The sequence below is a fragment of the Cricetulus griseus genome, chromosome 4 (assembly GCF_003668045.3).
Source record: "Cricetulus griseus strain 17A/GY chromosome 4, alternate assembly CriGri-PICRH-1.0, whole genome shotgun sequence".
Lineage (NCBI taxonomy): Eukaryota > Metazoa > Chordata > Mammalia > Rodentia > Cricetidae > Cricetulus > Cricetulus griseus.
In genome coordinates, this window is record NC_048597.1 from 200,561,848 (window position 1) to 200,577,574 (window position 15,727).

At 35.2% G+C, this 15,727-nt stretch overlaps 1 long non-coding RNA gene across 2 annotated transcripts in view; it reads left to right on the top strand.

Annotated features, from left to right (window-relative positions):
* Window positions 1–9,272: 9,272 nt before the first annotated feature.
* The window catches only part of LOC103161422, a 275,190-nt gene continuing 268,735 nt past the window's right edge, over window positions 9,273–15,727 (top strand). The window contains exon 1 of one of the 2 annotated variants that reach the window (XR_003484493.2): window positions 9,273–9,314. This is a non-coding gene — a long non-coding RNA (uncharacterized LOC103161422). The remainder of the gene's footprint in view (window positions 9,315–15,727) is intronic. The other variant, XR_004769712.1, reaches the window with a different exon arrangement.

The window sequence follows — 15,727 nt, forward strand, 5'->3', positions numbered from 1 at the left end:
AGTTGCATCAGGAAAAGTGAGTGATCCTTAGGGTGTAGAAAATAAGAAGGGCTTGACAAAGAGAAATCTGAAGAAATGAGGACAGGGTGGACATGTGGGAAGAAAAATGCTCAAAGGAGTTTCAACTCAAGACAGCAGCCTCACCACCATGTTTCATGCATTTCATGCCTAGTTGGGGTAGCCATAACCTCCTTGTAGTATTTATCTTATAACTCACACTAAGTACCCCAATAATCATTGGAGAATAAATGGAAGGAACGAACTTCTTGATGAAGGCAGTGAAGCACCAATGGTCTTGGCTTTGTTTTCGCTGGCTCATCTCTCCCTGTACCTCTGGGAGAAGTTAGAAAAGTGGATGATGTCATCACTGTCTGAATACCTGTCCAGTGACCAGTGTTCTGTTAGGCTCCAGCTGTATTGAGCTATTTGAATATGACAAACTCCTTATTAAGGTTCTTAAACTTGTAATTAAAAAGGGATTGTCTAGAGAATGCTCTAATAGCTCTGTGGAAAAACTCCTAAGTACACTAACTAAATACAAAATCAAACAACACAATTAATTATGACTGTACCAGGGCAACCTTTTCTCTGACCACATTACCAGTTCTCCAGTGGGGAGCTAGAAACTGTTTTCTAATGATGGTTAAGTTTCTGCTTTCTCTCTCCATCAGTTGTCCCATATCCTGTCAGTTCAAGTTTGTGCTTCATTTGTTTTCCTTTGAGGTCTGAGGCTGGGTTTTATAGTCCCAGTTCTTTACATTAAAGTTCATGTTTGAGGCTTCATGTCTCCCTGCATAAATTTATGTTTGTTTTCTCTTCATCTCTTTCTTGGATAGGGTTTCCCCTATAAGAAAATGTATCTGGGCCAGGCAGTGTTGAACTATGCCTTTAATCCCAACACTCAGAGGCAGAGGAGGATCTCTGTGAGTTCAAGGCCAGCCTGGTTTACAGAGTTCCAGGTCAGGCTCCAAAGCTACATAGAGAAATCACGTCTCTAAAAACCAAGAACCAAAAACTAAAAAGAAAAAATGTGTTTTATGCACAGCTTTCCCTTTTAATTGGTGTAGCTCTACTGTTGCTTGTCCAAGTCTCTCATTGCTCCAGCATTTCCTTGAGGTTCTTCTTCCTATATCTGATCCCTATTTGCGGAATTGCCTGTGACTGGGGAAGGGGCTGCACATCGTGAAGTTTCAATATCTGTGCTTGCTTCCCTTTAAGAAGAATTTTCTGAGGCCATCTGATTAGCTAGGAAACTACCTGTCCTGCATTGTGATTTTGTTGGTCATTTTTTCAGTAACTTTTCTCTCATGGCAAGATCCATCTCCTTCCCTTAAGGTTCGTCTGCAAGGCTATTTGGGAGGGTACATGGAGATGACTAAGAAAGCCAAATCAGAACTGTCTCATGGCACTTTTGCCTAACTATGGTGTGGCTTATGCCTACACACCTAGCTTCTGTGTACTTCACTGTCCTCATCTGGATTATGGATACATATCCATCTGTTGCACCTAGTTGTAGGATGATGAGTGAGGTTGAAGTCTGTTATGATTTTTATTGACAGCATAGTTTTGAGCACATAGCAAGCATCATGAAAGGCTTGCTAGTTTTGCTATTTTTCTCAAGTAGATTTATGAGTACAAGGTATGTGTGGTGTATCTGTTTGCATGCGTGCGTGTGCGTGTGTGTGTGTGCGTGTGCGTGTGCGTGTGCGTGTGTGTGTGTGTGTGTGTGTGTGTGTGTGTGTGTGTGTGTGTGTGGTATATATGCATGTGTGTATATGTGCATATTTGTATGTGTGGTGTGTCTGCTTGTTTGGTTGTAGGGTTGGAGGAAGATTTTTTTAAACCACTTCATGATCATAATAAATTCCTTATATCCTATTGTAAGTAACTTGACTGTATAGGAATATACTTTCAATGCCATAGTAGGTTGTGAAATAAATTTTAACTGAAAATATGATTAAAATTCTGAAATTTACAATTTTCCCCAAACTGTGCAATATTCTTCTTTCAGGGGTGTGGGAAATGTATCACTTTGATTGTTACATTACTTGAGTGATGAGGACTTTGCAAAATGGCCTCTATTAAATCACAAACAAGAGTTCCTACAGCTGTGTCCAGTGTTAGCAGTGCATTTCTTCTACTCCAAAAAGTGCAGTTGTAATTCTGTGATGATTGAGTGTATGTATTTTTTCTAACTTACTTACTTACATATAAAAACACGAGAAAGAGAAATGCTGAAAATTATTAACCAAGATTTTTGCTAATTTGTAAATTAGACTTCTCAGTTTTAGAATTTGAAATACTTAAAAAGTAAAAAAAAATGTTTGATATTTTGCTCAAAGCATAATTTTTACAATTTATCTAATGATCAACATATTTCTTCCTAAACATGCATATTATTGGTGACAAGGATGGTGGGGAGAAATCAAAAGTCTAATTTGTTGTGACTCTGGACAACAGCAGTGATTTTTTATTTTGGTGTTATAAAGCTCTAAGAACCCTGTGTTGTCATACTTGATGAATGTGCTTCTCTGCCTGGCACCTTTGGCACACTCTTGCATTTGTAACCTGTTAGAGAGGTGTGTAGGCATGTGTTAGATGATAGATTTCTAAATAAAACTCCATGTTATATAATTTTAGTCTTTAAAAGCTGTAAGATATTGTAAATGATGAAGGAGTAGTAGACAAATACTCAGTACACATTTCCTCACAGAGTTTATAATACCTGGTTTGTTGATAGTTCTACAGTTTATTTGAGAGGAATAACCAGTGAATTACAGGAATTTTTGAGGCTTCACGAAGTCAAAAATGAAGCTATGTGTATATGCGTTTGAAGTCGCTGCATTTCCACTGAAGAAGCTGGGCTTGTTTCTACATCATAATGTCTGATTTACTTTCAGGCACTAAACAAGATGAACCAGAAACCTCTTCCTTCCTTTTTATTCCCTTCTCTGTCTTTCCTTTTCCTTTCCCTCCTTTTTCTATAATAATAACGCTAATCTGCAAGACTTAAACTATCTCAGAATTTTAGTCTTTCAAAATCTAAATCATGCAAATGGCATGTTTATGTACCATACAGAGCTACTGAATGAGAAATTAGGAAACAAAATTTATTTTATTTTTTTGCCAAATAAATATATATCTATAGGATATTCCTTTTCAGTAGTGACTCTTTCTAGTGGACATGATTTTTTAAATCTTGATAAGAAAGAGTATAGAATTTTGTGATTCTATATTGTAAGTACTATGCGAATATCAATGAAATTATACATAATGTTTAAAATTAAAGCTATATTAAACTTTCAGAGTAATAAAGCAATTTCTACAATAGGAGACCACTAAGGTAATTTTCTTGGAAATAGCTACTGAATCAAAAGGCTAATTATCAAGTAATTAATCTGCAATATCTGATTGCTGTCTAAGTAATGTAGAGACAGTTTTCCTATGGTTTGTAGCTGTAATTTGCTCAGTAAAATGAAAACAGATTGTGGTCTCCTGAAAGCCTCTCTACACAGGTGGAAATCTGTGTGCAAGGGCTGAGAGACAGTCCCTTGCCTGTTCTGATGATCACATAAAGAAGAGTCCAGCTACACAAACACATTTCAGTTGGACTGTAGAAAAGAAGTCATTAATTTGTCTAAAGGTGCAGCATGGATTAATTCACCTTTATTCTGTGACTAATACTTTCAGAATCTGAAATTGTGTACACTTAACATGGGGACATAAATTAGAAAAAAGTAAGTAATCTTTTAACCAAACATAAATCTTAAATTGTAATAGAACTTGGATAACCAAAGATTTATGAGCTAAGAGAACACATATCTCCATCATTTACATATTTTTAAAACTATTGAATACCTAGCAGTTAAACATAGTATATGTACAAAGTCTGCTGATTTTACCTGAGAAGACAAGAATATTACTAAAGAAAAATAAGTTTATCAACATGAAAATTAAATCACAATTTATTTTCTTCTATTTTTCTATTTGTTACTAAAAGTCAATTATAATTAAATCCACATATATTCCTCTTCTATTAAAACAAGCTACATTTTTCATTTTCTTCTCTGTAAATCTGTGTTCTATAGGTGAATGGTACCAATTTTGTCTTCACTGGGTATAGAAATTGTTGGTATTAAGCTGTTTTTTTTGGTTTGTAGATGCAAGGGTGTGCATGAGACCACATCAAAGGCTGCTTGGGGTTGTCATTAAGAACATAAAAGGGTTCCCTCTCTGTGGCCTTTAAGTTTTATGGCAGGTGCTACATAGACTTCAGGTCACTTCGGAAGCCAGGAGAAGACTCCATCGACACTCATTTGTCCTTGGCTCCTTTCATCTGTTTGGGAAGGTAGGCATCCTGGGTGAGAAAGGGGTTTTCAGTGATTTGAACACTGGACATCAAGCCTCTCTGATTTCAGCTGCTCTCAGCATGGAGGCCACAGTCATGATTTCAATTGTTGGACACATCTGGGGAACAGAACAATGATCCTTGTGATAATGTCATCAAGTGCCTGTTAGGCATAGATCCATGAACCTCTTTTTGGCTCTTCTCAGGAAACAAACAGGCAGTTTGGGTACACTTAGGTAATTCAGGACAACTAAGGATAGGGATAATTTCCAAATTCTAAAGCAGTTCTTAATTTTCTTAACATGGGATGGACACTTGCCTACACAACAATTATTGAAACAAGTAACATGATAAATCCCATTTTTTCTATAAAGCCCACTCATATTATTATATCATATTATTATATCATATTAATATATTAACCTATATTATATATAGGTTATAAACCTATATAGAGAATAGTATCTTTGCAATCAAAATAAGGGACAGTGATGACTAATTTGGTTGATTAGAGAAACACATGCATTGCATTTGGAAGCAAATGTAGTCTTCATTACATTCTTTTCTTTCCAATTTATTTTCTAGCTACATCTGTATCATCCCAGGCTTTATATTGTCATAAGCCTAAGACATTTCTTGGTTAGTTGTCTCTAGTTTATTAGGACTCAACAAAACTGCACAAGAGCTAACAAATTATCATGAGCTCCGAAGGCTTTACTTTTTTTGTCTAATGAATGAATATACTAAAGAAAACAGTAAAAGCCTTTTGTGCTGCTTTGATCATTCACTTACACGTCATTAAGTAGTCTAAGGATTTTATTATGGAAGAGCCCTCTTTACAAATTAGACCAAAGAACACGTTTCACACGGAAGATCAGCATATATATTGTATTTTATTTCAGATGCACATGACACAACCTTAATATTAGAGCCAGATGATTAAAAGAACATTACCTGAGCCATGAGAGTCACTGAATGAGCTATGCTAAATTGGTTGTTTTCTGTTTTGTGATTAATTGTGCTTCTAAACCATATTTTAGTGTGCTTTGTTTTTCTGTCCCCAGTCATCCCATATTATTAAAGAGAAATTCTGCATATCTCTCCTGGAGTCCAATTAAGGATTTGCATCATGACTAGATTTTTCACTTTAATTACTGTATATAAAGTAGGTTTTGACTTATTTCCATATTTATCAAACTATGCAGAAGAAGCAAAATTCATCAAATAAACAGATATCTGTGGCTATAATTGCAGCCTGCATCGAGCATGTAGGAAGAAAATATGAGGGTCCAAATTTCATTATGTAGAACAGAATAAACACCTGAATATTAAACTGTGTGTAAATCATAGTCTTGGCAGAGGAAAAAGAGGCGACATCTTCATTTGATCCAAAAATATTTTAAATAAATTTCTAATAATACATCTTGAATAGTAAATAAAAATAAGTTGGAAAAAGCTTACATCTTATCAGGTCAAAATAAAGTATTGGATAGTATGCATTCAAATATTTAAAAATTATCATTAATGATAATCTTTCTGTGTGTCTGAATTTACAAAAGGCTTTTTCTCTTGCTAATAAACAGAATGCAGCTGAAAAGGTATTGATATTAGCAAATTATTTACTAATTTCCTTTGTATTCATTCAAGAAGTAAATGACATTGGGGAAGTGACCCATCAGTTTCTTGGACTGAAATATTTTCTGTCTATTACAATTTATGTATTTATTTATTGAGGCAAGGTATCACTATGTTGCCCAGGGTGTCTGAATTTTCTGGTTTCAAGCAGTCTTCCTGCCTCAGAGTCCTGGCCTGCCATGCAAGTTGCTGTATCCTACACAATATTTGTAACTTAAAGCTCCAAATATACACCCTCCTTAGAAGTACTTAGCCCTCATTCTATGCATTTGACTACTTAAGAATTTTCAAGCAATGATGATGAGGCATTATTTTTATTGTGTGGTAATTAATGATATGAAGTATATGAATATTACAATTAAGTTATTAGCAACTTATAAAAAACAGAAAATACGGATGAATGAAAGTGTCCTTCTAAGCACTATTATTTAACTTTTTAGATATTCAGTAAAAAGTTTCAAATGATTTTTTCCTTTGGTTATAATTGATTCTCATGTTGCAAATAAGTTGGGTATTTTAGTTTAAAAAATTTCAAAATGACAACTTAGTTTAAGGATTTATCATAGTCGAGGTCCTGACAAGGGAAATCTAATTTTAGTTACTATGAGGTTTCTATGCTTTGGATAGAAATTTATCTCACAGGCCCTGCTGTGACTGTAGCTGGTTCCTTCTGAGTTAGATACTAAGGACAGATAGAGTGATGAAGGTGCATGGGTTCCTTCCATGCTAAGATTTATCATATTCAGCTTCCTATAGAATCCCAGAGGTGAGGATATCTAGAAAATGGGATGCTTAATGTTGTCTGAAAGCATTCATTTTTGTCTATTGATTAAGTTTTTTTTTTATATCAAACCTTCAAGTATGTTGCAAATTTTAGGGATATAGTCTTTCAAAGATAACTATTGCTAATCATATAGCCTTGGTATCATAACCCACCGAAAATACTTGGGGTGTCTCAATATGTACAATACTTACTGAGTAATTCTGTATGAAACATAGTGTATTAGCTTAATTTTGGAGGCTGATGGAAAAGGTTTAAGTTTGCTCAAATAATGAGTTACTATACACCTCTTATATCAGCTATTCTGATAGCTGTATGAATATTATCTATGGTCTTTTGAAGTTTCAGAAGGTCTTTCTGGATACTCCCCTATTTGGATAATGAAACACTGGATTATATGTAAACAATAAAGGTAATTAGTTGAACTGAATAGAATAAGTTAGATATTGATCTCTTTGTTAGAATTAACTAATTGCTGGTCTAAAAGAATATTTTAATAACACATCTCTATGGAGGAAGTCACTTATTTATTTTATTTTAATTAGTTTAGCTAATTAATTAAGTTTTTATGAGAGCAAGTCTTCTATGTACTGCAGGGCAGTTCAGGACTCACCATCTTCATGCCTACTTCCATCCTCGAGGGACAAACATGTACACATAGCCCAGATGAAGATGACATGTATGCGTTGTCATGTGCTACATATCACATAACCAAAATAGAAGAGTTTCAAAGTGTTTGTCTATTACTAAGTAGAAATAGTGATAAAAATTTAAAGCTATAATTATGAGGGCAGAGTTTTTAAATTACAACTGTACAAATTATATTTTAAATAACTAAGTTGATATTACAACCAGAGGACATTTTAGTGAACACATTCCTTTAGACAGATTTTCATTTTATAGTTGAAGATAGTTTTCAGTGGGATGAATTATATAGGATGAAACCGCAATTAACACCTGTACTTCAGCGATAATTCTGAAATGTTTTCTTATTTCATATATTGATTTGACTTCAGTAGCAATATAGGAAATTAATAGTTTTTGAAGAGACCAGTTTTGATTCATACAATAGATTTTCTTTGTGTAACAACCACGATGAAATAATTAAGTGCAGATAGTCACCTTTTCAGGAGTAGAGTATTTTACCTTTCATCTATAAAGTTATTTATTTATTTATTTATTCATTGGTTTTGTTTTGAGACAGGGTCTCTCTATGTGAAGCTGTTTTTAAAAAACTTCAAAATGACAACTTAGTTTAAGGATTTATCATAGTCAAGGTCCTGACAAGGGAAATCTAATTTTAGTTACTATGAGATTTCTATGCTTTGGATAGAAATTGACATCTACTGACACCTAGAACTCTTTTGCTCAGAATGTTGTATTTTATTTTGTTTAATTTTTCCTTCTAAAGTCAAATCGTAGCTTCTGTTACATAAGAACAGTTTATTCAATAAGGAGATTGCTTGGCTGCATCATAGATGCAGAGCTGAGAGATGAGGGCTGTGGAGCTTGCATTATAAGCAACTTCCCTTTGTCATAGCAAACTTTCAACCCTTTGCTTATGATAAGACATACAATACAGTTGGGAGTCCTGGGCAGTCTATGGGGCCTCTGTCTGTGGAACCAGTAATTATCCCTAGTGCACAAATGAGCTTTAGGAGCCCATTCCTTATGGAGGGATACTCTATCAGCCTATATATATGGGGGAGGGTCTAGGTCCTGCCCCAAATGATGTGACAGACTTTGATGATTTCCCCATGGAAGGCCTCACCCTCCCTAAGGAGTGGATGAGGGTTGTGATGGGGGTTTTTGGGGGGCATGGGAGGATGGAAGGGAGAGAGAGAGCTGGGGTTGGTATGTTAAATAAGATAGTTTTTAATTTAAATAAAAATTTATGTTTAAAAAAGACATAAAATATAAAGGGTGAATAATTGCAGAATAATAAAATATGCAGTATGTCCTCCGAACTCCACATATGTGTATAGCATGTATACCTCCAAAATAAATAAATAAATAATTGAAAATGTTTTAAAATTCTATATACCCAACTAATTGCACATAATGCTTCCTCCAAGTGTTGTTGAACACTTACTTGGAGCCAAATTATGATTGCAACAGATGAATGGGTACATTTCAATGTAAAGTTTATTTGATATTTTTGTTGTTTATGATAATTTGAGAATAAACCAATGAAGACACATGATGAAACTCATCTGTTAGCCAATGATATAATGTCTTTACTTAGTAAGACAATACAAAGTTGAAAGGATATGTTTTCAGTTTTATGTTACTCACAGTGCAATGGCTATATTGTTATACACACTTTTATGGTTAACTTTATTGATAAAAGCAATCAAATCAACAAAATAGTTGTAGGGGAAGCTATAGCCATGCCTACTTAGGGGCTGGCTAAAGGTGTGCCTGACCATGCCTGCGAGGGCGTGGTCAGGGTGAAGTAGACTGAGAGGTTCAGGTGGCTGGGTTTCACTTTCAGTTTCCTTTTCGGCTTGCTGTACAGACTGCTGCCATGCAGGCTGGCTAGGTCACTCTGTAAGTAAGGCTTTTCCCTATTAAATACCCTTATATTTCTACTTGGCTCCTTATTGGTAATTTCTCACGTTTTTCCCCAACTTTTTTTATTTGAATTAGGAACAGAATTGTTTTACATGACAATCCCATTTCCCTTCTTCCACCCATCCTCCCCTACCCCCCCACCCCACTAAAACCTTATCTGTCACATATCTTCTCTACTCCCCCGGATTGTGAGCCTTCCATAGGGTGTCATCAGAGTCTTTCGTTTCCTTTGGGGTAGGGCCTAGGCCCACCCCCATGTGTCTTGGCTCAGGGAGTATTCCTTTATATGGACTGGGCTCCCAAAGCCCACACCTATGCTAGGGATAAATACTGGGCTTCTACAGGAAGTCCCGTAGATTTCTGAGGTTTCCTCACAGAAACCCATGTTCCTTGGGTCTGAGTCAGTTCCATGCTGGTATTCCAGCTATCTGAATCTGGGTTCCAGTTCAGATCAGTGATTAGTTATGGGTGTCTGCTTCTACTTCCACCAGCTGCTGGATAAGGGCATATAAATCTGTCATCAATCTCATAATCAGGGGAAGGCATTTGAGGTAGCCTCCTCCGTTGCTGAGATAGTTAGCTGTTGTCATCTTTGTAGATCTCCAGACATTTCCCTAGTGCCTGATTTCTCTGTAAACCAAAAGTGTCTCCCTCTATTATATCTCCATTTAAATAGTAAGCTTTATTTGTCACATTTTTCAAATTTTTTGTTACAGATACTACTAATATGAGCAATTTAAAGCTTCAGGATAATCTTAGAGCTGCGTCGAGTACAGTTTGGATTAGCACAATGTCATGTAATATTTCTGCTCAGTGATATGATAGGTACAAGTAGCCTGATGGTTAGACAATAATACAGTATGATGAATTAAAAATGAAGAGTTGAGCCAGATGAGGTGATACATGCCTGTAACTCAAGCACTAAGGAGATGGAGCTGAGAATATCAGGAGCTCAATGTCATCATTGCCTACACAGTGAGTTGCAGGCCAGAACTGACCACATAAGTCCCTGCCTAATGATAAAAGCCAACAAAAAGGAAACAAAACAAACACCTATGAAAAAATCCAAACACCAACAATATCATCAACAACAAATGAAAAAGAGTTTCAAGACTTGTCACTGGTGCTGGTGAGGTGGCATATAGGTGAAAGAACTTACTTCCAAGCCTGGGACTTGACTTCAATCTCTTGGACTAACATGGTAGAAAGAGAGAATCAATCATTAAAAATTGTCCTCTGATCTCCAAATAGTCTATGGCATATTAATGCCCACATGTACTCATGCATACACAGTCAAATAAACAAACATAATAAAAATGACTTATCATATACTTAAGATAATTTACCCAGATAATTTAAAATATACTTAACTTAATTTTTAAAAAGGTGATTCTGTTTCACAACTGGTTAACAAAATTCCAGAAAGTTTAATCGTTTAAATGTATTCAAATATAATCAGAAAATTAGAAATTTCTCATTCTCAAGGGAATAGATAGACATATAGATAGATTTCTATTATAGTAAACTACCCGCAATTTACACACATAGGCATGTAGCTTGTCATGTATATGTAATAACATCTAACTAAGGACAATAAGGCACTTATCTAATGCCCTCCAGGCATGTAGCTTTGTGTTAATGGATGTGAGAAATGTTGAAATATGCATTTTAAAGTCTCAGACAGCCATCATCTAATTGTGTGAATATAAGGCAAGGCAATAATTAATACAAAAGAGAAGGAAGGTTTGTGGTATATAGATTGGGGTAAAGCACATATTTACATGTTTCAGCCCATGGATCCCATTCCCAGCACCAAAAGAAAGTGAAATGAAGTGTTAAAATCGGAGACAGCCTGTTAACTCCATCATGACTAGAAACACAGTAGGAGACATGTTAGGCAAGGTAGGACAAAATCAGCTAGCCAAGTAGATGCACAAAATCCGAAAGATTTAGCTTGTTTTCTCTTTATCCACCGGGGCATTACAAACCATGTGTAGTATATTACTTGAATTGTGAATAAACACAGAATTCTTACTGTCTTTTTTTGCCACACCTTGTGGTCTCCTCTAGCAGATGTATTTTCTTCCATCTCCCTCTTTCATGACACGTTTGTTCTGCAGCTCCACTTGTGAGAACATGTCCATCTTGGAGCCACTGTGCATCCTCTGGTTCTGTTGAGCAACAAATAATCATCCTCTGTAGAGTTATCTAGATACTAACCGGTTTCTTCATTCATCTTTTTCTTTTTTACAACAAATTTTCATTGGTCTTGTAGTAAATGTTCAGAAGTGAAGCTAGAGAGGAACTACACTTCCCTCCAAAGTGAAATTATGCTTATGTAGGTCTCACAGGACATAAATAAGTAAGTCTGAATTAAGCTACCTGTTTTTTAAAAGCTAATATCAAGCAAAAGGTAGTTTCTGACTACAAAGAAAATATGGCAAAAAGTATGGTTTCTAAGCATCCCAGGCAAAACTCTGTTTCTGCCTCCCTCTCCCTGTCTCTCTGACTCCTTCTATTCTCTCAGAGAGAGAGAGAGAGAGAGAGAGAGAGAGAGAGAGAGAGAGAGAGAGAGAGAGAGAGAGAGAGAGAGAGAAGTTCTGGAAGACATTGCATTTCTTCAACTTGCCATACCCTCTTCACTTCAGGGCCTAGAAATACACTGTAAGCTGTGCTTGCAGTATCTCCACATGAGTTCTTTGCTTATGAAATGTCAATTTATTCTTTAGATCTTGTTTTTCTCAGATTTGTGAGACTTGTTTTAAATCTACCTGTTGTCTGTTGCCTATGTTTCTCTGTGGTTTGTTGAACTTAGAACCTACTCTCAATACATCATAAGCTACGTGAAGGATGGAGGGTGTCTTACTGTCTTAGGACCTGGGCATTCAATACATTTTTTGAGGTAGTGACTAATTTGGTCCAAGAGGCAGAATCATCTGTACTAGTTTCTGTGTTTCATTTCTTTTCCTTTCTTTTTTCCTTCCTTCCTTCCTTCCTTCCTTCCTTCCTTCTTCCATTCCTTCCTCCTTCCTTTTTTTTCAGACAGAGTTTCTCTGTGTAGTTCTATTCCTGACTATCCAGGAACTCTCTCTGTAGTTCAGTCTGGCATCAAACTCAGAAATTCACTGCCTCTTCTTTTGAGTGCTGTAATTAAAGGTTTACTCCACCATCTCCCGACTACTATTTCACATGACTATGTGTCCACAAGTTCTTGACGTGGTGGTGTACACCTGTAATCCCAGCCTTCAGGATATTGAGGTAGAAAGTGCACAAATTTAACACCAGTCTAGGCTACAAAGTGAATTCCAAACCAACTTGGAGTTTCAAGGAATACCCTGTCTCAAAGCAAACAAACAATGAGACAAATTTTGCTTTGATCTGCCCCCCCCCTCAGATTTTAGTTTTCTTATTTGGGAGACATTGAATACAGGATCTTGTGCATTCTAGGTGAACACTCTGCCACTAATTGTTTCTTCCATTTTATACTGTTTTTCTATACTTTCTAACATAAACAAAGGTAATTGAGAAAAAATTCATATTGAAAAATTGACCTTATAGAAGCCAAATTTTGAGGCGTTTGTTCAGAGACAATATGTATTTTATTATCAATGAATGCTTTCAAATGAGCCTAGAAGTACATGAAATAGAGAGAAGTTAATGGATTTAGACCTCAGAAAATTTTAACAAATATAAGTATGAATCAAGACTAGATGATTACTGTTGGATTGACATTTTAAAGAATATTTCAAAGATAGATCAGATTCATTATGTCTCCAACACAGCAAACGTATCTTTTGTTCTGCCATGTTGTTTCTGGTTTTGTCACTCAGTGAGGAGTGCCATCATTTATCTACTTACATATGATAGACACCTGACTTCTGTGACCTCTTCATATAATTTTTCTTTAGCCTCCCCACTCCCTCTTTCTCTTTTTCAGGAGTGGGTATTACAATCATGGCCTTGTTTGTGCCAGGCATGTACTCAGCGGTAGAGTACATCCTTATAATATTCCATTAATTATACCATCTTTATACTGTTCTATTCATTTCTAAATATTACTTCTGATGTATTTTTTCCAATGCATATCTATTTGTACCTCTTACTACTAGCAAACTAGCTCAAACTATCTTTTATTTCCACTCCAACAAAGTGTAGTAACTGACCAAATCTCACTTTCATGCTTTCCTAACCTGCTTTTCTAACTATGGTTACACATACACTCTGGAATGCAGAACTAGTAATATCAAATTCCTGTTTACAATGTCACCATTATGCTCCTAGTGCCTTGATTAAAGTCAAGACTTTGAGGGGAACCTAGGAGGTCTATGTGGCTGAGCTTTGATTTAGTATCATTGAGCAATTAATTCCACTTAGTACAAGAACATTATTTTAGTGTCTTCACCACCTCACAACAAGGTCTTTACACATTATCTATCTATCTATCTATCTATCTATCTATCTATCTATCTATCTATCTATCTATCTATCTTTCTTTCTTTCTTTCTTTCTTTCTTTCTTTCTTTCTTTCTTTCTTCCTATCTATCTTTCTTCCTACCTATCTTTCTATCTATCATCTATCTATCTTCTATTTGTAACAGGAAAACCTCCTTAAAAACATTTCCAGATAATCTATAAACATTTTCACTGCTTCAGGACACTTTATGTAAACTTCATTTACATTTTAGTAGAAAATTCTTTCCCTTCTCTTTTCCTTTTCCATCCCTCCCAGTCCCTGTTTCCCTTTCTGCCTTGCTGATGCTGCTAATCAAATCCAGGACAAGCTGGGAAAGCACTCTACCAGCAAGTCCTCTATCACTGGCCATAGACAATCCTTAGTTTATATTTACAATCTTAAATTTGGAATCCTTATGTATCATTATGTAGTTATTGCCCAACTTCCAATATAAATCCCACAAAAGAGGAATTGTACTTGCCTTTTTCTCATTGTATATTTCTTCAATTTTATATGAGACATGGAAATATAGTAGGGTATAATTAAACGTTTGTGAAATAAATGAGTATTCTCCTTTATTTTGTTTCATTTTCTCCATTTACCTTCTTTCCCCCTTTCTTTTCTTTCCTTCTTTTATTTATTTTTCTTTCATTCCTGCTTTTTTGTAGGAATAGACTATAAACGATGAGTAACCTAATCTCATTTTCACTTATCAAGAAAACCAAACAGATATGATAAGTAATTATTTTAAATCTTTATAGTTTCAGATGTTTAAGTGATTATAATAATAATGATGGTAACCATACCGATACAGTATAGGCAAAGTCTCATTTTAAATGTGACTTATTTGACTTTTGTAATCAAAAATATACCCTTGATTTTTAAAAAGGACACCAAATATATTATGCATTTTAATTTTGTAGCATTATAAAAATATTGAAGGCATTCCAATTACTTTGTTTGAGGACAGTAAACATGCTTGCCCTACATCTTATGAAATCCTTATTTACTATTCTACAATGAGATTTTGTTGAGTTTATTTTAGAAAACCATCTATTTAACTCATGATTTAATAAACTATTTGTAGATGTATATAGGGCTTAGCTTTCTACTCAAGAACTACAGATCCAAGAATGCAGAATTTTCAGAAATGATAAATAATGTAGTTTTATTTTTACTTATGGACCACAACTGATCATCAAAGAGGCAAATCTTTTGTATGTCAACCACATTTACATTTGAGAATATTTTATTCTTTCATTTGTAAAAATCCAAACTTGTCTTTGACTAGAGACTAGCTATTTAAATCAGACTGTGCATTGTACTACATCCCCAGAAGGTAAATTTGTGAGTTTTAGATAAATGTCACATATTCTTGTTTAATTATCTCCAAATCTATAATACAGCAGGGGAGAGTGACAGCTGTGTGAGAATGAGCGCAGGAGAACCCTCTTGCTGGTTTTGGCACAGTGCTATAGTTCCAGTTTCTCTGTTTACCATGTGCCAAGCACTGGATCAACTTTCAAACACTTTATTATAGTTTAATGGGGGAATCATTAGTAGATGAGTTTAACAGACCCAAATGCTAGACACTCAGTGGTTTATTTTTCAAGATTAAAATAACGTCTCTTTGTAACCTTCAGTAGTTCAAAGCCAATTTGCATACAGCTGTATCCAGTTAAGTGGCTTTCAGACTTCTTGTTACATTAAGAATGTACAAGCATTAAGAGTGCTTGTAATACAATTGACTTTAGGCTGAATTTTACATTAATGGCCTCCTTTTTATTTAGCTGGCATTAAAGGCTTAAGTACAAGAAAATCCATGTACAAAGCATATCATTTTTATTTTAATTTAAATTCCCAAGAAATTTAGTGACTAAAACGTCCGTTATGCCATTTGGGATAATTTTTTTCCCTAAAGCATTTTGTAGTAAGA